Below are 23977 nucleotides of genomic sequence, written 5' to 3'. Positions count from 1 at the left end.
AGGAATTGTGGGAGTTGAAGTCCAAAACACCTGGAGGGCCAAAGTTTGCCCATGCCTGTCATAGATGCATCCCTAGTTAGGAACCTTGGTCAGCACCTTGGTCAGCACCTTTAAAAAGAAACTAAAGACCTTGTTAGCTGCACAAGCATTTAATGAATAGACTTTTATGGCTTCGACACAGACTGGACCGCTTATCCCCCTATCAATCCCAGAGATTACTTTGGTCCGAAGTCAAAATTTGCTTGAAGTCCCTAACATACGGACTTATCATTTGTCTTCTACTAGGCAGAGAGCCTTCTCGATTGTAGCCCCTCAATTATGGAATGCCTTGCCAGTTGAAACTCGAACTATCCAAGACCTACTTGCCTTTCGGAAAGCCTGTAAAACCTTGCTCTTCCGACAAGCTTTTGATGGGTGAAAAACTCGGGGCTATGTCTGTTTTTATTGTTGTTTTTATTGTTTTTATTGTTATTTTAAAGCTAAGTGTATTGTTTTAATCTATTTCTGTAAACCGCTCTGAGCCAAACTGGGAGTAGCGGTATACAAGTCTAATACATAAATAAATAAATAAATAAATAAATAAGTCCCATGAACACGAACACACAAAGGCTAAAAGATAATCCAGGAAAACGAGAGCTTGCTTCTTGGCTTGAGTGAAAAGTTGCTTTGACAAAGATTTGTCTCAAAACACACTGTTTTAATACCCTTTGCAAAGCATGAAAGCATTTCTTTGGCCTCTGACCTTCTTCTTATTTGCTATTCTCACACTCCTTCAAATCCGGAATTACAAACGGTCAGCTCAATCTAGAGATTCTGTTCCATCAAGGCCAACCTGCTCATTAGCGTCTGCCTGCATGCTATCAGACTGAGAACTGTCCTCTTTTTCTGAGTCAATTTGCACCTGGCTAGTTTCAGTACCATCAACATCATTCCCTGCTGTGGGAAAAACTCTCTGTTCCTCATCTTCTACAACAGGGACACTCTGAACCTGAATCCCATAATCCCCATCAGAGTCATTTTGAACCTGAATCCCATAATCCCCATCAGAGTCACTCTGAGGTTCCAGCTGAGTCACAACGTTGTGGTAGTTTTCAAGGGGACAGAATAGATTAATAGCATTTCAATAGGAAAATTCGCTTTGAGATAAGAATGTTTTGACTTAAAAACATAGTCACAGAATGGATCAAATTCTTAAGTCAAGGTATCACTGTATATGGTGTATACAGACTCATATAGTGCACTGAAGTGCATTCTATGGGGTCTGCATTTACCATATAATGCAATTTTTGGCAATGTGGATCCAGCCTTGGATTTGATTCCTCACTTTGCCGGACCCAAATATAAAGTGTGCCAGTTTCCATGCCTTTTATTTACTTATTTTTAGTACAAATGTGCAATATCGCTTTGTCCTAAGCATCACAATTACAGATGATGGCAGTCTGTCCAAACCATTTAATGTGATATGTTGAAGTTTATAGGAATGGCAAGAAATAATGTTACTCACCTCTGGGGAAGAACTCTGTCTGAGTCTTTCTGTCGTCAAGGTTTCCTCTAGCCGCTTCTTCTCTAGCTAAAGCTCATTACCATGGGATTCCTTTCCTGAAACAAGATTTGCATAATTCAGAATTACTTGTGAAGACTGGGATATTAGCAAGAAATTTCGCTCTCCTCTCCTCCGCCTTTCCCGCCTTCTCTCGGAGTTGTGACCAGCCCGGATTACATCCCGGCTTGAAATTTAGAATAATTATGCATTGCTATACAAGACCTTTTGTGATGGGAGATGGTATTTATTCCGTCTGACAAACCGGCCCAATTTTCCTTTTATTTTGAAAACTGTCTCAGCCACATTTGGGTTATTTCAGGGGACATTTTTTTCCCCCCGGAAATGTGCATCATGAATTACATTTCCATTACATTGATGTTACTGATTCATGCGTGGGATTGAGAAACTGAGAAAGAAAGAGACATAGAGGAAAAATACCATCCTCATCATCCTCATCATCATTATAATCTGCAGGGAATTGTGAGAAAAAAATCCGTGAGGACTTAAGGACTGCTGGGGATGTGGCTAAAACCTCGATTTTTAGACAGCAGATTTGAATTTCATGGACTAATGGCCTTCAACTTAAAAACTTTTCCAATTTTTGCTCTGCGATGACTCATGGAGGTCCCTCATCCATAAATCAAGACCAAACAGATGACAAGAACAAATGCAAACTTGCATTGTTTGGCATATTGATGGAATTTCATTCTAGGTACGTTTATAAAAAAGTAGGACTTATTGTATCCGGATCCATCATCAGTGGCCATGATACAGCTCTCCAGATGTGGGTGAACTATAACTCCCATCATCCTCTTTCATTTCTCCTTAAACTCCACCAGCATTTTAAGTTGCTTGTGATGGTTAGAGAGCCAAGTTTGATCCAAATTCATCGTGGATGGGGATTAATATGATTTTCCAGATTGGATGAACTACAACTCCTGTCATCCCCTGTCCATTTGACACAAACCCTGCCAGTATTTTAAGTTGTACCATGATAATAATAATAATAATAATAATAATAATAATAATAATAATAATAATGGGTCAGAAAAATTCTCAAAAGCAAGCTCAATGGAGGCAACACCATCAAGGCCATAAACACCTGGGCCATACCTGTTATAACAAATACTGCTGGCATCATAAACTGGACACAGATGGAACTGGACAATTTGGACAGAAAAACAAGAAAACTCATGACCATTCATCACTCACTGCACCCTCGCAGTGATGTTGACCGGCTGTATCTGCCTAGAAGATCAGGGGGCAGAGGACTCTTGCAAGTAAAACAAGCAGTCCAAGAAGAAGAACATGCCCTGGCAGAATATACAAAGCAAAGTGAAGAACCTGCTTTGATTGAAGTCAAAACTCCTCAAAGCACAGCAGACAAAAAACCAGTACAAGAAAACCGCACTACAAACTAGAGCTGACAGCTGGCACAACAAAACATTGCATGGGAAGTTCCTTGACAAAATTGAAGGAAAACTGATAAGGAGAAGACCTGGCTGTGGCTCACAAATGGGACCCTGAAGAAGGAGACAGAAGGCCTGATCCTTGCAGCCCAGGAGCAAGACATCAGGACAAAGGCAATTAAGGCCAAGATCGAAAAATCAGCTGATGACCCAAAATGCAGACTGTGCAAGGAAACCGACTAAACCATGGATCATATCCTCGGCTGCTGTAAGAAAATTGCACAGACAGACTACAAACAGAGGCACAACTATGTGGCCCAAAGGATTCATTGGAACTTATGCCTCAAGTCCCACCTCCCAGCAGCAAAGAACTGGTGGGATCACAAACCTGCAAAAGTATTGGAAAATGAGCATGCAGAGATACTATGGGACTTCCGAATCCAGACTGACAAAGTTCTGGAACACAACACACCAGACATCACAGTTGTGGAAAAGAAAAAGGTTTGGATCATGGATGTCGCTATCCCAGGTGACAGTCGCATTGATCAAAAACAACAGGAAAAACTCAGCCGCTATCAGGACCTCAAGATTGAACTTCAAAGACTCCGGCAGAAACCAGTGCAGGTGGTCCCGGTGGTGATGGGCACACTGGGTGCCGTGACAAAAGATCTCAGCCGGTATTTGGAAACAATAGACATTGACAAAATTACGATCTGCCAACTGCAAAAGGCCACCCTACTGGGATCTGCACGCATCATCCCAAAATACATCACACAGTCCTAGACACTTAGGAAGTGTTCGACTTGTGATTTTGTGATACGAAATCCAGCATGTCTATCTTGTTTGCTGTGTCATAATAAAATAATAATAATACTAATAATAATAATAATTTTATTTGTGTACCCCGCCTCTATCTCCCTGCAGGGACTCAGGGCGGCTTACAAATGCAAAACAAGTATACATACATAAAACATCAAATACCGAAAACACACGAATGAAAATTAAAACATACGATTAAAAATCAAACCATTAATAAGACTAAGTTAAAATGCAGCAATAAAACATAAGGATGGGCTGATCAAAGTGCACTAAGTGAAGGGTATATGGGCCACGTTTCGTCCAGGCCCATCAAGCCATATAGGAGCCATTGTGGTTCAAAGATACCGTATATACTTGAGTATAAGCCAACCCGAATATAAGCTGAGGCACCTAATTTTATCACCAAAAAACTGGGAAAACATTGACTCCAGTATAAGCCGAGGGTGGTAAATTTCAGAAATAAAAATAGATACCAATAAAATTACATTAACTGAGGCATCAGTAGGTTAAATGTTTTTGAATATTTACATAAAGCTCAAATTTAAGATAAGATTGTCCAACTCTGATCGAATCATTATTCTCATCTTCTTCAATGTAAATGTGCTTATGTATCCTTTTAATAATAATACAGTAAAATAATACATGTAAGAATAATAATAATAAATAGAGTAAAATAATACATGTAATAATAAATAGAGTAAAATAATACATGTAATAATAATAATATCAGAGTGAAATAATAAATGTAATAATAAAAATAAAAATAGAGTAAAATAAATGTAATAGTAGCAACAATAATAGAGAAAAATAATAAATGTAATAATACCAATAATAATAGAGAAAAATAATAAATGTACCATATATTCTTGAGTATAAGCTGACCCAAATATAAGCCAACACGGGAAAACATTGACTCAAGTATAAGTCGAGAGTGGTAAATTTCAGAAATAAAAATAGATACCAATAAAATTACATGAATTGAGGCATCAGTAGGTTAAATGTTTTTGAGTATTTACATAAAGCTCAAATTTAAGATAAAACTGTCCAACTCTGATCAAATCATTCTTATCTCATCAGTATGTTCTCAAGTAGCTTCTGACATGATAAAAAAAAACCTTGAAAGGAGTTGTTCTGCTTCAGAAATTTCATTTTTGTGGTTGCTACAAACTAGGTTGAATTGGTTGAGACTCTATGAGATGTTCATTGAAAAACTATAGCAAAATGTACTGCAGCATTGTTATGGAATTTAGTCCGTAGTAAATGAGAAAGTCTGCCTGGCAAGCGTGCTAACCAAAATTAATAACCAAAGCTCCAGATTAAAGACTCAGCAGGAAGCGAAGACAAAGGGCAGAGGTGATATATTGATTATACAGTATAAGAACCACTGCTCTAAGATATTATCTATATATATAAAAGGGTAATGGAATCACGGCACCGGACAAAACAACTAAACCAAACCCCCCACAACCTCGAAAATTGACAGCACAACCTCTCATCCATGCCTCTACGTTCATACAACAAAAAGAAAATAATATAATAATAATAATAAAACTTTATTTATAACCCGCCACCATCTCCCCGATGGGGACTCGGGGCGGCTTACATGGGGCCATGCCCAGACACCATACAATATAACAAAATAAAACAATATATCATAACACAATATAATAGTACAAAAATAATCATATACATTACAACACAAATCAGAGCAGACAGGGCGGGCCACATGAACATTTAATTAAAAACTCGGGAGAGAGAGGCATATAAATAAAGAGAACAGGGGTATAAGATGGAACAGTCCAAACAGTCCAAAGGATAAAATCCAAGGGGAGTAATCAAAAAGGTATATCAAAAAGAAAAGAAAAAGTAAGTCCTAGCCACAGCAACGCATGGCCGGGCACAGCTAGCATCTTATATTTTATACAGGGGCGGTTCACCCGTAAGGCAATTTAGGCAGTTGCCTTGGGCACCACAATTTGGGGGGGGGGCGCAGTTGAGGCAGGACTGAAGCAGGCGGCAGGACCAATCGGTCGCTTGGCTCTGCCCCATATCTTTGAGGATAAAGGGTGGGGCCAAGCGGCCGCATGGCGCATGCACAGTGGTCGGAGAGGGCACCTCGCCCATCTCGCTGTTCGGACCGCCTTTGGCTAGTTTAAGGCTAGTGTGAATGATGCAATTGGCCAGCTTGATTATCATTTAATGGCCTCGCAGATTCAAATCCTGGCTGCTTCCACCCTGGGGACATCCTTGGTTGGGAGGTGTTAGCTGGCACTCATTGTTTCCTGTCTGGATTTCCCCTGTTTTCAGAGTGTTGTTCTTTATTTAGGCTTTTCCTTAATCCCTCCTTATTATCCAACATTTTTGCTTATCCAATGCTTTTATTTTTCAGTGATTAGTTTGGGGCGGGGCACCAAAATTCTGTTCACCTACACTTGAAAATTACCTTGGGCCGGCCCGGATATCTATATATATAAAAGAGTGATGGCATCAGGGCAGCGGACAAAACAACAAAACTACAGGCCCCCCAACCTCGAAATTTTATAACACAACCCATCATTCACGGCTCTAGGTTGATACAACAAAAAGAAAAGAAAAATAAAGTCCTAATTACAGGGAGAGGAATAATAGTTTTTATCCAATTGCTGCCAGTTTGAAGGCTAAGCTCCGCCCACTTGGTCTCCTAGCAACCTACTCAGCCCAGGGGACAGGCACAGTTAGGCCTCACTTAGGCCTCTTCCACAGATTATCAGATTTTAACTGGATTATATGGCAGTATAGACTCAAGGCCCTTCCACACAGCTATATAACCCATTTAGAATCTTATCTCCTTTGAACTGGATTATCTTGAGTCCACACTGCAGTATAATCCACTTCAGTGTGCATACTAAACATAAAGACAACCATACAACAGACATTCAATACCACCACTACTTCAACAATTTCTCACCAACACCACCAGACAATGCCACAGCAACGTGTGGCCGGGCACAGCTAGTGATATATAAAATTTACAAGGGCTCCATGACAAACTTTTGCTTCAAAAAGGTCTTCACAGCTGAAAATAACTGAGAACCCCAGTCTTAGAGAAAGGATGGAGGAATGAATGTTCGTGATTGCAAGACAAGACACAGGAGACGCAAATAGCAATGCTGGCATGAATATAGGATCCATTTAGGGACGAATGGCTCTCTTTATATGGCAGAAAACTACACCAAAGTCCAATTTCCAAGTAAACATGCACAATGCCGGTGTTCTTTTGACCAGTTCTCCTTTCAGCTTGGGGCAGATCAGGGGAAAGTTTTCAGGTCATAAGGCGGAGCTCGAATCCACCCCTCGGCTTTGGAAATGTCAGCAGACACACTCCGGCAATCAGCTCCCTGCCAAGACTAAAGCGGTACAGAGTTGCTGCAATTTATTTAAATCGGAGGCGTGTGCGGCTCCTTTAGATTTTCTTCCCCAGTTGCTTAAGGCCAAGTTTTCTTCTCCATACTTTCATACGGAGGGCAAACATGTGGCTAGAAACCAAGTCTCTTTATCATAATTGTGGTACAGGGCTTGGCGGTTGAGTCATCGGTACTCGACACAACAATAAACCAGCATGCAAAATTGGTGGGGAATTTTTCCAATCTAGAAATTAGGCTCTTTTTTCCCCCTTGCCTTTACCCGAGAATCATTTTTTAAATAGGAGCCATTCACGTAAAACTCGCTTCCCAGCTAATTGTCTTTTGGGGCTGAGCATTCGTTCCTTTCCGTTGAAATTCAAGCACATTGTAACCTACAAAAACAGCCAGCAAATTCACACTTGCCATTCATTCCTGGTTAAGGCAGGAACTTACCCAAATAAAGTCTATTATTGAGGGCAGAGTTAAAGGGAAGGAGTTGTTCCCATGAAAAAGCAGAATCACAGGGTGCAAGATGAATGCGTTCGAGGCCAAACTGCCGCCTTAAATGAAGGCATTCAGCTCCATCTGAAAGGGAACCTCTTAGGGAACAAGAAGAGATGTGCTCCGCTAGTGAAATAGGTAATTAAGATGCAAAAGGATAAGTTTGCTTCCCTAAAGCAGGAGTTATTTTGGGGCTATGTTGCTTTTTTAAAAAGTCAAATGCACAAGTGTTCTGTGTTGGGTACATGGAGTACTGGGGCTGGAGCAAAGAGACTTGAGTTCCAACCACGAAAGAAAAAGAAATTCAACAATTTTTCTTCCCAAAATTCTCCTTTGCTCACTTTGGAAATATTACTGTCCCTTCACAACTCAGTCCCTTCAAAACTCTGGCATCATAATGACCATAGGCTATCACTCGTGGCCGAGTATGATTGCCTTCTAAGTGTAGGATCTTGGCCTGCATGTTCTTTTGCAATTAGGATATCGATTTCCTTTTTTTAAAAAATAATTTTTATCAATGGGTTATTTTACATAAACAATAAAATAGTAATGATATAAAAGATCACAAAGAGAAAACAAAAACAACTGTGGGAAAAGGGAAAAGAACAACAGAAAGAAAAAAAACACACACAAAAAAAACTTGTTGTACGATGGCTATCCAGAAAGTAGGTTACGTTTTGGAATTAAAAATTAACAAAGTATAGGAGAAAAAATTTACCATATGCAGTTGAAAGCCACACCCAAATACCATATCTTAACATAGTCCCCACTGAAATCTAGGCACTTCTCATAGCGATCAAAGAGTTTGGAAAGTCCTTTCCCACCAAACTTTGCCGCTTGGCTTGCGTCCTCAACTAGGTGGGCGTCCCTTCCCGCAGCTGCGCATGTGCATGCGCTCAACTTTTCTCCACGCTCATCCTGAATCACTTTTCTAAGGTTTTGCAAGAAGCACACCTTTCCTGTCCCAAAAAACGGTCGCCATAACCTTCCTTGCAAGCATTTGCAAAACAGAAGAGCGATCCAGGACGAGCGATCCGGGATTCAGGCCAGCTTCCAACATAGTAACAGGCAAACATTCAATGCCTATATAAACAACGCAGAGCTAGATAGAGATCTATAATTATATATACCAATTTCACATATGCATTTTCCCTGAAATGTTTGCAAATCATCTCTCCATACATGTGCATTTTCCTCCTACAATATTTGCAAGCCCTATATATTTATGTTTATATCTACCTAGAAATCTGTGTGTGTGTGTGTGCGCAAGCCCTACAAATCTATATTCATATATATCTATCTAGACATCTCTCTATATATAATTATATCTGTATAGGATCTGCAAAGACTGGCAAATATATGAGGCGAAAATTCATATATAAAATAATGTATACACAGAGATACAGATATACAGGTACAGTAGAGTCTCACTTGTCCAAGCCTCGCTTATCCAAGTCTCTGGATTATCCAAGCCATTTTTGTAGTCAATGTTTTCAATATATCGTGATATTTTGGTGCTAAATTCGTAAATACAGTAATTACTACATAACATTACTGCGTATTGAACTACTTTTTCTGTCAAATTTGTTGCATAACATGATGTTTTGGTGCTTAATTTGTGAAATCATAACCTAATTTGATGTTTAATAGGCTTTTCCTTAATCCCTCCTTATTATCCAAGATATTCGCTTATCCAAGCTTCTGCCGGCCTGTTTAGCTTGGATAAGTGAGACTCTACTGTACATTGAAATCTCTAGATATCTCTATGTTTATAGGATATGCAAAGACTTGCAAACATATGAGGGGGAAATTCATATATGAAATTAATGTAGATAGATAGATAGATACAAATATAAAGGTACATAGAGGGATTGCAAAGGCTTGCAGGGGAAAATGCCTATATATCTGTAGCAGAGATTAACAAATATTTCAGGGGAAAATGCTTCTATAAGATTAATGGGTATATATATATTCTTCTTCCTGACTTGCAAGGGCTTCTTTCCCTTTTCAAAACATTCCCTTGGTTAAGAGCGAGGGAGGCTTTGCAAAAGAAAACACTGATAAGGGAGGGTAAGATGAGAGATAAAGATATATTGCAAGTAACGGCACCTTGACCCGATTGTAAGTTGGGGGAGGCTTTTTCAGCTCATAAATAAGGGCTGAAAAACTCGGCTTATCTTCGAGTATATACGGTTTATGTTGGAGGGAATGAGCAAATAATGGCTACTGGGTTTTTTTATGCTGCAGTGTAATCTTTGCTCTCTGTTGAATAGAAGTCGCTTCTGGGAGAACTTCCCAAGTGCCGAGTGCAAAAAGGGATGGTGTTTGTTATATGTTCCCAGCAGTGCTCTATATTCAAATTAAATTAAATAAAGAAATTAAGTTTTCTTCTGCCGTCTTGCTTGGCTGGGTTCCTAATTATTAACGAGGAAAAAGACGACACAAACCAGACTGTGGGCTGCTTCGACTTGGGACAAGCTTCGCCCGCATCTGGAAAAATTATATCTCCTCCCAAGAATCGCGGTTTAAAAATAGCTGCAGAGCTGTTCTTCTTTCAAAGCCATTTTCGAAAACTTTGTATTATTTAATGTCATTATCAACACTGGGGAATAACTCATTCAAAATTCATTGGCGACCCAAATTCGTTACTAAATTTTTAAACAATGATGTTTAAAAGCCACTGGAATTGCTTTAAACCACAGTGACATTAGCCGGTTGAGGAACAATTAATGTTTCATGTCCTGTAATTTCCTGATTTGTGGCATAATGGGCGGTTGGTTTTGTGTTGTTGCGTAATTGCAAGTCATTTCTGATTTATGATAACTTTATCGTGAAAGACCTTACAAAACTAAAATTTCTATTTTTTCAGAGCACTGAGCCATAGCAACCAAAGTAGTGTCAAACTGGGTGAAATCTACAGTGTAGATGCCCCCTGATCTCACCCAATGGGATGACAACTTACTGTATATACTCGAGTATAAGCCTAGTTTTTCAGCCCTTCTTTAAAAGACTGAAAAAGCCCCTCTCGGCTTATACTCGGGTGAGGGTCCTCGTTGGCTTATATTTGGGTCAGCTTATACTCGAGAATATATGGTACATTTATTATTTTTCTCTATTATTATTGGTACAGTAGAGTCTCACTTATCCAACATAAACGGGCCAGCAGAACGTTGGATAAGCGAATATGTTGGATAATAAGGAGGGATTAAGAAAAAGCCTATTAAACATCAAATTAGGTTATGATTTTACAAATTAAGCACCAAAACATCATGTTATACAACAAATTTGACTGAAAAAGTAGTTCAATTCATGGTAATGCCATGTAGTAATTACTGTATTTACAAATTTAGTACCAAAATATCATGATGAATTGAAAACATTGTCTACAAAAATGCGTTGGATAATCCAGAATGTTGGATAAGCAAGTGTTGGATAAGTGAGACTCTACTGTATTATTACATTTATTATTTTTTTCTATTATTATTGGTATTGTTACATTTATTATTTTTCTCTATTATTGTTGCTACTATTACATTTATTTTACTCTATTTTTTATTATTATTAATACATTTATTATTTCACTCTGATCTTATTATTATTATTGCATGTATTATTTTACTCTATTTATTATTACATGTGTTATTTTCCTGTATTTATTATTATTATTATTATTATTACATGTATTATTTTACTCTATTTTTATTAAAATGATACATAAGCACATTTACATTGAAAAAGATGAGAATAATGATTTGATCAGAGTTGGACAGTCTTATCTTAAATTTGAGCTTTATGTAAATATTCAAAAACATTTAACCTACTGATGCCTCAATTAATGTAATTTTATTGGTATCTATTTTTATTTCTGAAATTTACCACCCTCGGCTTATACTGGAGTCAATGTTTTCCCAGTTTTTTGTGGTAAAATTAGGTGCCTCGGCTTATATTCGGGTCGGCTTATATACGGTAATAAACTATTCATTCTCACATGCATTTACAGTAGAGTCTCACTTATCCAACATAAACGGGCTGGCAGAATGTTGGATAAACAAATATGTTGGATAATAAGGAGGGATTAAGGAAAAGCCTATTAAACATCAAATTAGGTTATGATTTTACAAATTAAGCACAAAAACATCTTGTTATACAACAAATTCGACAGAAAAGGTATTTCAATACGCAGTAAAGTTATGTTGTAATTACTGTATTTACGATTTTAGCACCAAAATATCACAATGCATTGAAAACATTGACTACAAAAATGTGTTGGATAATCCAGAATGTTGGATAAGCGAGTGTTGGATAAGTGAGACTCTACTGTACGTGCCATTGGGATGAAATGGGGTACAGATGTCAGAGATGACTATTGATTTTATTCCCCACTTTTAATCTTCTAAGAGGCATTTATCTGGCTTTTGCTAAAGAAAGAAAATGATAAAGGAGTGCCGTGAACTTTGGCCTGATCTCGCCAGGCTCTTCATTTATTCTTATCACTCGTTTGGTATTCAATTAAAAATTCAATTGCATTTAACATCCTTCCCTTTGGAGAGTGGGTGGGAAGTGTTTTAATAATGACATATCGAGATTGGGCAGACACAAATTATGCCATGGTTTTTGAAAGAACACCGAGATGCACTTGATATTATTAACCATATTACATTGTGATCTCTCCACCGACTTTTAATTAATGGTTACGGATTTTAGAACCGGGGATGCAATGCTGTAGGATCGGTAAAGGGCATCACGTTACAACCTCTGTCCGTGCCATTCATTGACCTTGCAAAGGACTTTGACACTGTGAATCGTAATGCTCTCTGGACCATCCTCCTAAAGATGGATTGCCCTGATTAATTTGTGAATATCTTTCTGCTCTTCCTTGATGACATGATGGCAACAGTCTTGGACAGCAATGGCTCCCAAAGTGACCCATTTAAGGTGAAATCAGGTGTCAAACAGGGATGTGTTATTGCCCCAAACTTATTTTCCATCCTCAGATCAATGATTCCGAACCTTGTTGATTTTTTTCCCTTGTGTTAAAAGCAGCTTGAGAATATATTGCAAGTTGCTTCTGGTATGAGAGAATTGGCTGTCTACAGAGACATTGCCCAGTGGACGCCTGGATGCATTACCATCCTGCTGGCAGGCTTCTCTCATGTCCCTGCAAGCTAGAGCTGACAGATGGGAACTCACCCATCCTGCAGATTTGAACCACCGACCTTCAGGTCAGCAGTTCAGTCGGCACAAGGCTCACAGCTTTGTTGATGGGAAGCTTCCTTCCCATGTAGAAATCACCAAGCTCCTAACCTCCACAGTCTGAAAGCCAAGAGTAAGGTTGTATCTACTTCTGTTATAGAACTCCAATACGTCGACAATATAGTAGTCGGTGCTTACTCAGAGGAAGGCCTACAAGCCGCTATAAACAACTTATTTGCAGAAGCATACAAAAGTCTTGGACTCTCACTAAACATTGAGAAAACCAAAGCATCTCCGCGTCACCAGAGGCACTAACAAGTGGCCAGCTTCTGGTCAAAGGACATTTAGTATAATACCAAGTTTTAAACTTTGTGTTTTTAAATACATTTTAACTGTACCATTGTTGTGACTCAGCAGCAGAGCCAGACTGAAGATGAGGAAGGGGATTCTGGGTTTCAGATGCAAGAGCCAGATGATGGGATGCAGGATGAATTTCAGGATGATGGCACGGGCATAGGAATTATACAGGCTGGTTCAGAAGAGCAAGAAACACAGCTTGTGGATGAACTCTTGAACCAGCCTGTCATAGATAACAACCAGGGAGACATTCCCATGGGAACTAATGAGCTGGATTCGTCTCAGGCCCCTGTTCAGGTGCAAGATAACGATGTAGTTGGCCTTGAGGGAGTGCCATTGATATCTAGAGCAGATCGTTTGCAATGGAAAGGAATGTCTCAGCCTCAACGCAGCCTGAGATTAGCAGGAAAGCGGGAGGCCTCTGAAGGAAAGAGAAATGCATTTTTGGGTTGCTTTTAAAATTGTGTGTAGAGAGACATATCTTTGTCAAAGCAAATTCTCGCTTCATCAGAGTGGATGTCTATGTTTTCCTGCCTTAGAGATTCTCCTGTTCCTGGATCTTTGTAACCTATGGACTTATGTTCTTTTGGATTTACTGACTCCTGTTTTGCCAATGGACTATTGGATTTACTGACTTGTTTTGCCTATGAACTACTGGATTTAATGACTCTTTACAACTACAGTAGAGTCTCACTTATCCAACGTAAACGGGCCGGCAGAACGTAGGATAAGCAAATACGTTGGATAACAAGGAGAGATTAAGGAGAAGCCTATTAAACATCAAATTAGGTTATGATTTTACAAATTAAGCACCAAAACATCATGTTATACAACAAATTTGACAGAAAAAGTAGTTCAATACGTAGTAATGCTATGTAGTAATTACTGTATTTACGAATTTAGCATCAAAATATCATGATATATTGAAAACATTGACTACAAAAATGTGTTGGATAATCCAGAACGTTGGATAAGCGAGTGTTGGATAAGTGAGACTCTACGGTAATACCAAGTTTTAAACTTTGTGTTTTTAAATACATTATAACTGTACCATCAATGTGCTTCTGACACGACAAATAAATAAACAAACCACCCTATGTTTGAGTTATCTATTCTAAATTGTGACCTACATATGGCTAACATTTACTTATAATAATTGCATTAACAGAAACTCATTTTTTTCATTGCTGTCTACTAGTCAACAAACGGTGACTTGCTTCAGAACCCATCACCTCTGAATTGATACTTATACATTCTTTACATATTCAAGACAATGTATATATATTTTTGTCACTAACTTAATGAAATTATGACTCATTTCAGCAGCAGCAGCCCCCAAATTTAAGTCTTAAAATGCATCATTTCAATGAACCCTGGAGACCATTAAGATCAATACATATTTTAAAACAACAGCAGCAGAAAATGACAAAAATTGAAATGTTTCGGAAAAAGATTTCCTCGAAAAAAAACAGATGGAGGTTTAAAAGAGCAGCTTGCAGTTACATACCCAATAACTGGAAGTTCTCTTTCGCAGCTTCTCCAAGGTTGTCAAAGAGGAAGCAAACGGAGGAGCCTTAAGAACACCACAATGGAACAAAGGGTGCTTTATGTTTGTTTCTGTGATGGGTTTTGCAGAGGACAACCATCTCTTGCAAACTTTGCATTTTTAAAGCCCAAAGCTTGGAAGAACTTTAGTTTCTGTAATGTAAGTCCCCAGCTGTTACCATCTTATTTGTCTGTTTCTCACAAGTCAAAAAAATGAAAATATTTACTGAAAATAACTCTCAAAATGCTACGGACCATTGGCATGGTGTCCAAGACATACTTTTCTCCCATTAAAACTGGAGAAGGTAAAATGTGGGCATTGCTACCCAAACAGGAATTCTGCTCCTCAAATAAATTACTATTATTATTATTATTATTATTATTATTATTATTATTATTATTATTATGACACAGCAAACAAGATAGATATGCTGGATTTCATATCACAAAATCACAAGTCGAACACTTCCCAAGTGTCTAGGACTGTGAGATGTATTTTCGGATGACGTGTGCAGATCCCAGTAGGGTGGCCTTTTTCAGTTGGCAGATTGTGATTTTGTCAATGTCTATTGTTTCCAAATGCCGGCTGAGATCTTTTGGCACGGCACCCAGTGTGCCCATCACCACAGGGACCACCTGCACTGGTTTCTGCCAGAGTCTTTGAAATTCAATCTTGAGGTCCTGATAGCGGCTGAGTTTTTCCTGTTGTTTTTCGTCAATGCAACTGTCACCTGGGATGGCAACATCAATGATCCAAACCTTTTTCCTTTCCACAACTGTGATGTCTGGTGTGTTGTGTTCCAGAACTTTGTCAGTCTGGATTCGGAAGTCCCACAGTATCTTTGCCTGCTCATTTCCCAATACTTTTGCAGGTTTGTGATCCCACCAGTTCTTTTCTGCTGGGAGGTGGTACTTGAGGCATAGGTTCCAATGAATCATTTGGGCCACATAGTTCTGCCTCTGTTTATAGTCTGTCTGTGCGATTTTCTTACAGCAGCTGAGGATATGATCCATGGTTTCATCGGTTTCCTTGCACAGTCTGCATTTTGGGTCATCAGCTGATTTTTCGACCTTGGCCTGAATTGCCTTTGTCCTGATGGCTTGTTCCTGGGCTGCAAGGATCAGGCCTTCTGTCTCCTTCTTCAGGGTCCAGAGCCAGGTCTTCTCCTTATCAGCTTTTCCTTCAATTTTGTCAAGGAACTTTCCATGCAATGTTTTGTTGTGCCAGCTGTCAGCTCTAGTTTGTAGTGCGGTTTTCTTGTACTGGTATTTGTCTGCTGTGCTTTGAGGAGTTTCTGATTTTTGACTTCAATCAAAGCAGGTTCTTCACTTTGCTTTACATATTCTGCCAGGGCATGTTCTTCTTCTTTGACTGCTTGTTTGACTCGTAAGAGTCCTCTGCCCTCTGATCTTCTAGGCAGATATAGCCGGTCAACATCACTTATTACTATTATTATTATTATTATTATTATTATTATTATTATTTGACACAAAGTAGCTATGACGTTGCCCATCAGTTCCCCAAATCTTTAGCAAAACAGAGAATGAGCTACTATTCTATTTGCTATATTTTGCATTCCCTTGATCACTTTGCTGCCCATTTTTTATTGGATGCTTAAGTATTTCTAAAATTGCATTACTAATGTTCGAACATACTGCAATGCTAGACATCTGGGGGTTAAAAGAACACTAAGGTGTGTCTACACTGTAGAATTAAAGCAGTTGGACGCCACTTTAACTACCAAGGCTCAATGCTATGAAATCTTGGGAGATGCAGTTTTACAGGAAGCTCAAATTTGTTTGCCAAAGAGTGCTAGTGCCTCACCAAACTCATTCTATATCCCTGTAGACTGTATTAATCCAATCTGTCAAAGTTAAACCCGCAAATGTAGAGGACCAACTCTGCTTCTAAATGACATTGCTGCTGTTAACATGGTTGGAATGTGCATGTTTTTAATGGCAGCTAAAATATTCATGATCCCAAATTGGAAAGATAAATGTTCATCGTTCAATGAGCAGAAGATCTTACTGATTCAGCCATGCATGAACATGTATTTTTACACCCATTAACTTAAAGGGAATGTGTGTGTGTATATATATAATTTGGGATATTTGATCATTAATATATATGCTTAGATCTCAAGAGCCAACATGATGCAGCAGTTTGTTTGAATCGTAGAATCATAGGAGTTGGTTGACTTTAAGGAGCCAATGCACAGAGGGGTTACCTAAGGATATTGGGAAGAAATCATGCTATTTTATGAAAACCAGGGCTTGCTTAGTGTTTACATGTCAATAGAGTGGTGAATCGGATCTGTGTTTTAGTCCAAACCTCAAAGGGAGTAAATCTATTAAATCTAAATCTATTTTGAGCGTTGTGCTGCTCCTTTCACTTTTGGATGCAAATCTAGAACAGATTCACCGCTTCATTGCCATGGATGAAAGAATGGATAGTCTTGACGATTTACAAGGCCCTGAATGAAAACTATTGCTTCGGATTTGGATTCCCACATGGCATTATGATCCCCGAGGCCAATGCAATGCTTCACTCTATTTCTGTGGCTCCTGAAGGATAAATAACCCTGTGACAGCTGTGAAAATGGTCCAAGTTCCCATCCCGAGGTTTGCTTTATTCATTCCAGCAAACACACCCTGTGCAAACAGTCCGACTCATGATCCTCTTGGGATCGTTCCTTTCCGTGCATGTATTTACAGCCTAAAAAAGGCTCCAGAAATTAGAGATATTATTATTATTATTATTTTATTGACTCAGAGACATAGTATGACACAGCAAATGAGATAGATATGCTGGATTTCGTATCACAGAATCACAAGTCAAACACTTCTCAAGCGTTGAGGACTATGTGATTTATTATCATCATTATTATTATTTGAAACACAACAAGATGAGTCCACAGCAGACACTCTGCTGGCTGTTGTATTGGATCACACATTGGACACTTCCCAAGTATTATTATTATTATTATTATTATTATTATTATTATTATTATTATTTTATGACACAGCAAACAAAATAGATATGCTGGATTTTTATTATTATTATCAACACAACGACGTTGTATGGCACAGCAAACAAGATAGATATGCTGGATTTCGTTTCGCAAAACCACAAGTCGAACACTTCCCAAGTGTCTAGGACTGTGTGATGTATTTTCTGATGATGTGTGCAGATCCCAGTAGGGTGGCCTTTTGCAGTTGGCAGATGGTGATTTTGTCAATGTCTATTGTTTCCAAATGCTTATTATTATTATTATTATTATTATCATTATTATTTTATTGTATGACACAGCAAACAAGATAGACATCCTGGATTTTGTATCACAAAATCACAAGTCGAACACTTCCCAAGTGTCTAGGACTGTGTGATGTATTTTAGGATGATGCGCGCAGATCCCAGCAGGGTGGCCTTTTGCAATTGGCAGATAGTGATTTTGTCAATGTCTATTGTTTCCAAATGCCGGCTGAAATCTTTTGGCACGGCACCCAGTGTGCCCTTCACCACCGGGACCACTATTATTATTATTATTATTATTATTATTATTATTATTATTATTATTTAGTTAGTACAGGCAGTCCCTGAGTTACAAACAAGATACGTTCTGTAGATTTGTTCTTAAGTTGAATTTGTTTGTAAGTTGGAAGAGGTACATTTTTAAGTGCAACCAGAGAAAAATATATGATCTTTAGCTTTGGATAGCACAGTAAAGGTAAAGGTTTTCCCCTGACATTAAGTCTAGACGTATCCAACTCTGGAGGTTGGTGCTCAACTCAATTTCTAAGCTTAAGAGCCGGTGTTGTCCGTAGACACCTCCAAGGTTGTGTGGCCGGCATGATTGCATGGAGCACCACTGGAGCGGTACCTATTGATCTACTCACATTTACATGTTTTCAAACTGCTAGGTTGGCAGAAGCTGGAGCTGACAATGGGAGCTCCTGTTGCTCCCCGGATTCGAACCGCCAACCTTTCGGTCAGCAAGTTCAACAGACTGCACTCTGGCACCACGAGATACAGAGCTAACTTTAATAAATGGGGCTACAAAAGAAGAGTCCACGGCATGCAAGTGTGGAGAAGAGCAAACCATAAACCACTTACTACAATGTGGTCTGAGTCCTGCCACATGCACAATGGAGAATCTTCTCACAGCGACAGCAGAGCCACTCCAAGTGGCCAGCTTCTGATCAAAGGACATTTAGTATAATGCCAGGTTTTTAATTTTGTGTTTTTAAATATATTATAACTGTATCCTCAATTCTGAGATGATAAATAAATACTAGGAGTCATTTGCAAGTCAGACGTTTGTAACTCGGGAACAGTCTGTATATTATAAATAGGGTTCAGCACCTTGGTTAGCTCCCATGTAATATATTACTGTATCTACCCCCAAAAGCTAAACGCTCCCCCTGCCTTTTTCCATTATTGATTTCTTGGAGCACATTATGGCTGACGCACCGTTCAGACGTTACAAGATTAGAAACTGGATTTATAATTTTGAGGTCCATGTTTACAGTCTGATCTTAAAAAGGTCAATGGCAGGAATTATCTTATGGCATCTCTCACTGGGGCCCCAGCTGACGTAAGCAAAGCCAAGAAGGCTGCAGACCACAAGAGAGACAGACAATTGTGTCATGAAAGGTACAGTCACACCCAGGTGTTCAATATTTTCAAGATCGTAATCCAGAGTTATGATCTCGTAACTTGTTTACATGTTATTAACAACTGACCATGAATGGTCAGTTCATAGTGACAAGACAGAAGGTGTCCAGGGAAGGATGACTAAAATGGTCAAATGTTTGCAAACCAAGCCCTATGGGGAACAGCTTAGGAAGTCTATCTAAAATAGCATTTCAGTCCTGGAAAACAAGGTAGAATGAACTCCAAAATACAATCCAAGCACAGAATCTTGGCTGAAACAGAAGCAAGGATCTATTTCCATGAGCAGAGACAAGGCAGGAGTTAAGCTTCCAAAAATCAGCGTTGCGCTGTCTGAAATCTTTCCATTTCACCCTTTTTAAACAATGCTTACAAGCTAGGAAAGCATTCCTCTGAGCTTTGGTTCCCACATGTTTATTAGCGATTCTCACAGAACGCCTGGGACTAACTCTTAATTTTAATCTTGTGTCTCTCTATCTAAGGAAGACTCCTCTGCCTCACTGCCAGAACCACCTAGACTTTGTTGATGTTCACTAACTTCAGCTTCCCTGCTAGCCTGCGGCCTTTCTAACAATTCAGAGTCTTTGACATTTCCTTTGTCAGCTTGTATTTCTGACAATTCAGAGCCTTCAACATTTCCTTGGTCAACCTGTTAAAACCCAAATCCCCCTTCATCATCAGACTAAACCACAACATCTACTGTCATGAAGAGTAGGACATAATGGAGCAATAGATTCAAATTGCAATAAAATGAGATTCTACCTAAATATTAGGAAAAACTTCCTGATCATAAGAGTTGTTCAGCAGTGGAATATGAGTCCAGTGGAGTCTCCTTCTCTGGAGGTTTTGAAAACAAAGGATGGATGGGCATCTACCAGGGATGCTTTAATTGTGCTTTTCCTGCATGGCAAAGGGTAGGGACTGGATGGCCATTGTGGTCTTTTCCAACTTTTATTATTCTAATCCATTCCAGCTATCCATTTTCAACATTACCCCTCATCCAGGAGAATACTATAAATCCCATTTCCCAGCACCTTGTTCTGCATCTTAGCCAATGTATCAAGGAAGAGGGAAGAAATGCAATTGCCCAAGAGAGTTATCACCAGAAAACCTGCCTGCTGAAGGGGAAAAGGTGGCAGAACATCTGCAAAGCGCCCATTTAGATAGGTGCTATATTTAGATTCCATTTCCAATCCTCCCCAAACCGCCTTCCATTCTTCCCAGTCCCTTTTTCTACCTCCGCTGCAAAGAAAGTACAAAAACCCAAGTGTCGCTCCAGGAGACAATTTGTCCTCACCACCTCCTTTAAAAAATTAGTTAAAAGATGAGTTTTTAAAAAATCCTTTGTCACAAAGAAGTGAACGTTCCTGTCTTTGGAATAAAAATGAAGCTATTACCTTCATCAAAAAAAAAAGAAAGGGGGGGGGGGAGACAGCTTTATTTGCATTTTATCATCGCACAAAGCAGGAACACAGGACCACTTCAGTTTTCCAGAGCTTGATATCTGTAAGTAGAGAAGCAAGGCTAGAAGTGTGCTCAAGCAGGAGTACGGCCAGATAAGAAGCAGGCTCATCCAGTGTAGTCACAAATGGGAGAAACCAACATTAAGTGTTAAAAAGAGCATAAAATAATCCAAACCTTAAGGGTCACTATTCTTGAAATGCCTGGAAGCAGGGTTGACTCTACCATTAGGCCTAAAGGTGCATCTACACTGTTGATATAATGCAGTTTGACCTCACATCAATGATATTAGAGTTGGTCCATTTTAGCTTCTTTGGCCATATTTCTTCCCACTCTGCCAAAGAAGCTAAAATATACATACTCAGTTGAATTAAAAGAAAACTGGTATAAAATGTTTTATAGATGGTATACACAAGAAAGATTAGCCAAATTCAACAAGGGGAGAAACAATGGGAAGTGTTGGAAATGCGGGAAACACAAGGGTGATTTTTCACACATGTGGTGGAAATGTAAGAAAGTGAAGAAGTTCTGGCGCGAGATACATAGAAAGATAGAAAAAATATTACAAAGAAAATTTGAATTTAAACCAGAATACTTTCTGCTAGCACTCAGACTTTCAAATGGATTTAAATACAAATAAGCTGTTCACCTACTTTACAACTGCCGCTAGGAGATGCCTAGCCGAACTATTGAAAACTCAAGAAATTCCTTCCCTGAAAAATGGATATTAAGAATCCTAGACATCAAGAATATGGATTCATTGACACAAATATTGGCACAGAACAGACCACAAGGACAAACGACAGACTGGAATAAACTAAGACTTTTTTTGAAGAATGATCACAATGAACATATATATGGCAAATATTCAATGCCTTCAGACAAACAACATACAGCATAGACACACACAGAGGCAATTTTAACATTTCCAGCTTCATGAGGGTATGCTTCATCATCCACGAGTGACACCGAGTACTGTACTTCCTCATTCCTTTCCACGTGTTGCTTGCATTTTATGGTGTTGTAAATTAGTTAAATTAGCCGCCCGCATAAAGTGTACCTAAGTTTCCTACCTGACAGATACAACTGTCTTTTGGGCTGCTTAGGTAAACAGCAAGCCAGGCTGTTTAATGGTCAGGGGCTTAACCTGACTCGGGCTTCGAACTCATGACCTCTTGGTCAGTAGTGATTTATTGCAGCTGGTTACTAGCCAGCTGCGCCATAGCCCGGCCCTGTGTTAAATGGGATGTGGCCAGCTGAGAAACTATATGGCGTGTAATGACTGTTTCTATTTCCATGGTAGTTATAATCCCAATTATGTGTCTAATAGTACTTTAAATAGCACCATGGTGGCCCAACTATATCCTGAGTAGCCTGTGTTCAATCCGGACTACCTCTATGGAGGATGAACTGTGAAATTTGCAAAAGATGATACAGCACAGTATTGAAGGGACAAGTTCCCCCATTGATTGGTTAATGGGTTGGTTACCTTCCTTCCAATGGATAAAAGACATTTTTCTGTTGTTCTGCTCCTGCTTCTTGGGATTGCTTACAGTGCTAATGTTGTGCTGTTTACCTACTATTGTTAAATTCCTTCAAAATACTGTGAATCATTTTATTACTTAAAACCATGAGCCTTATTTGCAATGTTTACCAAACAAGGGTGATGCTTCCACTTACAGGAGTCGGAGCATCCAAGGGGGGAATTCCCATTTAGGGAAATCTGAAGGAAACCACTTGACACTAGAAATATGGTGCTTTGGTTCTTGTCCAAACATATTTTATGAAAAGGACAATGCCTTTTGTGCCCAGGGATGGTTTTAACCAGCTCAGCTTCTTTTAAAAATGTTTCCATTACAATGAATTATTGTTTTCCATTTTCGAAAACTTCCTTCCGTTTTTAAACCCTCTGAGTCAAAGGTCTGTCTGAAGAATTTGGTGCTTATTGTCAACTTCATGGTTTTTCTATGCTCCCTGCGACTCGAGTGCTATTATTCACAGATAACAAGGCCACAAGCCCCGCACACAATGGAAACCGTAGCAAATTTGTTGAGAATTGTAGTACCGCTCTTGCTGCCAAAGCAAGAAATCACGTGGCTGGCTTTTTTTGCTGTGTTAAAGCAATTCAGAAGAGGGGAGGTCACGCTCTCAGCCGAGATTGTATTAAGTCTTTAACATTCACTGCTGTAATTAGGTTTCTAGGGGAAACTAGTCAGGAATTAATGAATGCACCTCCTGTCTATTTTGGAGAGGCTTTCTCTAAAGTCAATCGTGTAAAGTCTGCCATTATAAGAAGGCAGAGCAGGTAGAAATTAACACAGCCCATCTCTATGGAAGGGAGGGCTTTCAGGGCCCAATTATGTTGGATATGGGTTGCTGTGAGTTTTCCGGGCTGTATGGCTATGTTCCAGAAGATGCTTGCCATTGATGTGGGTGAAATGTCAGGAGAGAATGCTTCTGGAACATGACCATACAGCCTGGAAAACTCACAGCAACCCAGTGTCGGGTTCTCTTCTCCCAGTTGTGCTGTGGGTCAGTCTTTCACCAGAAAAAGCACCAATACATACGCTGGTAGATTCCAACAGGTTTTATTGTATAGAATACCAGAACCTTCTCTTTGGCCCATTTATATAGGGGCTCTCACATACCAGAGGGTAATTGAGGTTTTATGGCTGGCCCGTTTTATGGCTAGCATCTGTTCTTTGTCAGCCGACCGGAGATGTCAAAGATTGGAGATCATGACACCATGAAAGCCTTTGACAACACATACCGTATATACTCGAGTATAGGCCGACCTGGACATAAGCCGAGGCACCTAATTTTACTACAAAAAACTGGGGAAACATCAACTCCAGTATAAGCCGAGGGTGGTAAATTTCAGAAATAAAAACAGATTCCAATAAAATTACATTAATTGAGGCATCCGTAGATTAAATGTTTTTGAATATTTACATCAAGCTCTAATTTAAGATAAGACTGTCCAACTCTGATAAAATCATTATTCTCATCTTCTTCAATGGAAATGTGCTTATTAGGCTTGCTCAAATAATTCGTTTTCCCCGTTTACCGTTATTTATTCGTTTTTTTCGATTGT

At 39.1% G+C, this 23977-nt stretch overlaps 1 protein-coding gene across 2 annotated transcripts in view; it reads right to left on the bottom strand.

Moving 5' to 3' along the window:
* smpd3 (sphingomyelin phosphodiesterase 3) overlaps positions 1-23977 on the bottom strand; it is a 163516-nt gene that overhangs the window by 111735 nt on the left and 27804 nt on the right. Inside the window, exons 1-2 of one of the 2 annotated variants that reach the window (XM_062961820.1) lie at positions 14713-15093; positions 1505-1599 (exon numbers count right to left, since the gene is read on the bottom strand). The gene's annotated coding sequence lies outside the window, so the exon portion shown is untranslated. Of the gene's footprint in view, positions 1-1504; positions 1600-14712; positions 15094-23977 lie in introns of those variants that run through there. The other variant, XM_003222957.4, reaches the window with a different exon arrangement.

Source organism: Anolis carolinensis, unplaced genomic scaffold (assembly GCF_035594765.1).
Source record: "Anolis carolinensis isolate JA03-04 unplaced genomic scaffold, rAnoCar3.1.pri scaffold_9, whole genome shotgun sequence".
Classification (NCBI taxonomy): Eukaryota; Metazoa; Chordata; class Lepidosauria; order Squamata; family Dactyloidae; genus Anolis; species Anolis carolinensis.
This window is presented reverse-complemented; position numbering and strand designations above follow the sequence as displayed.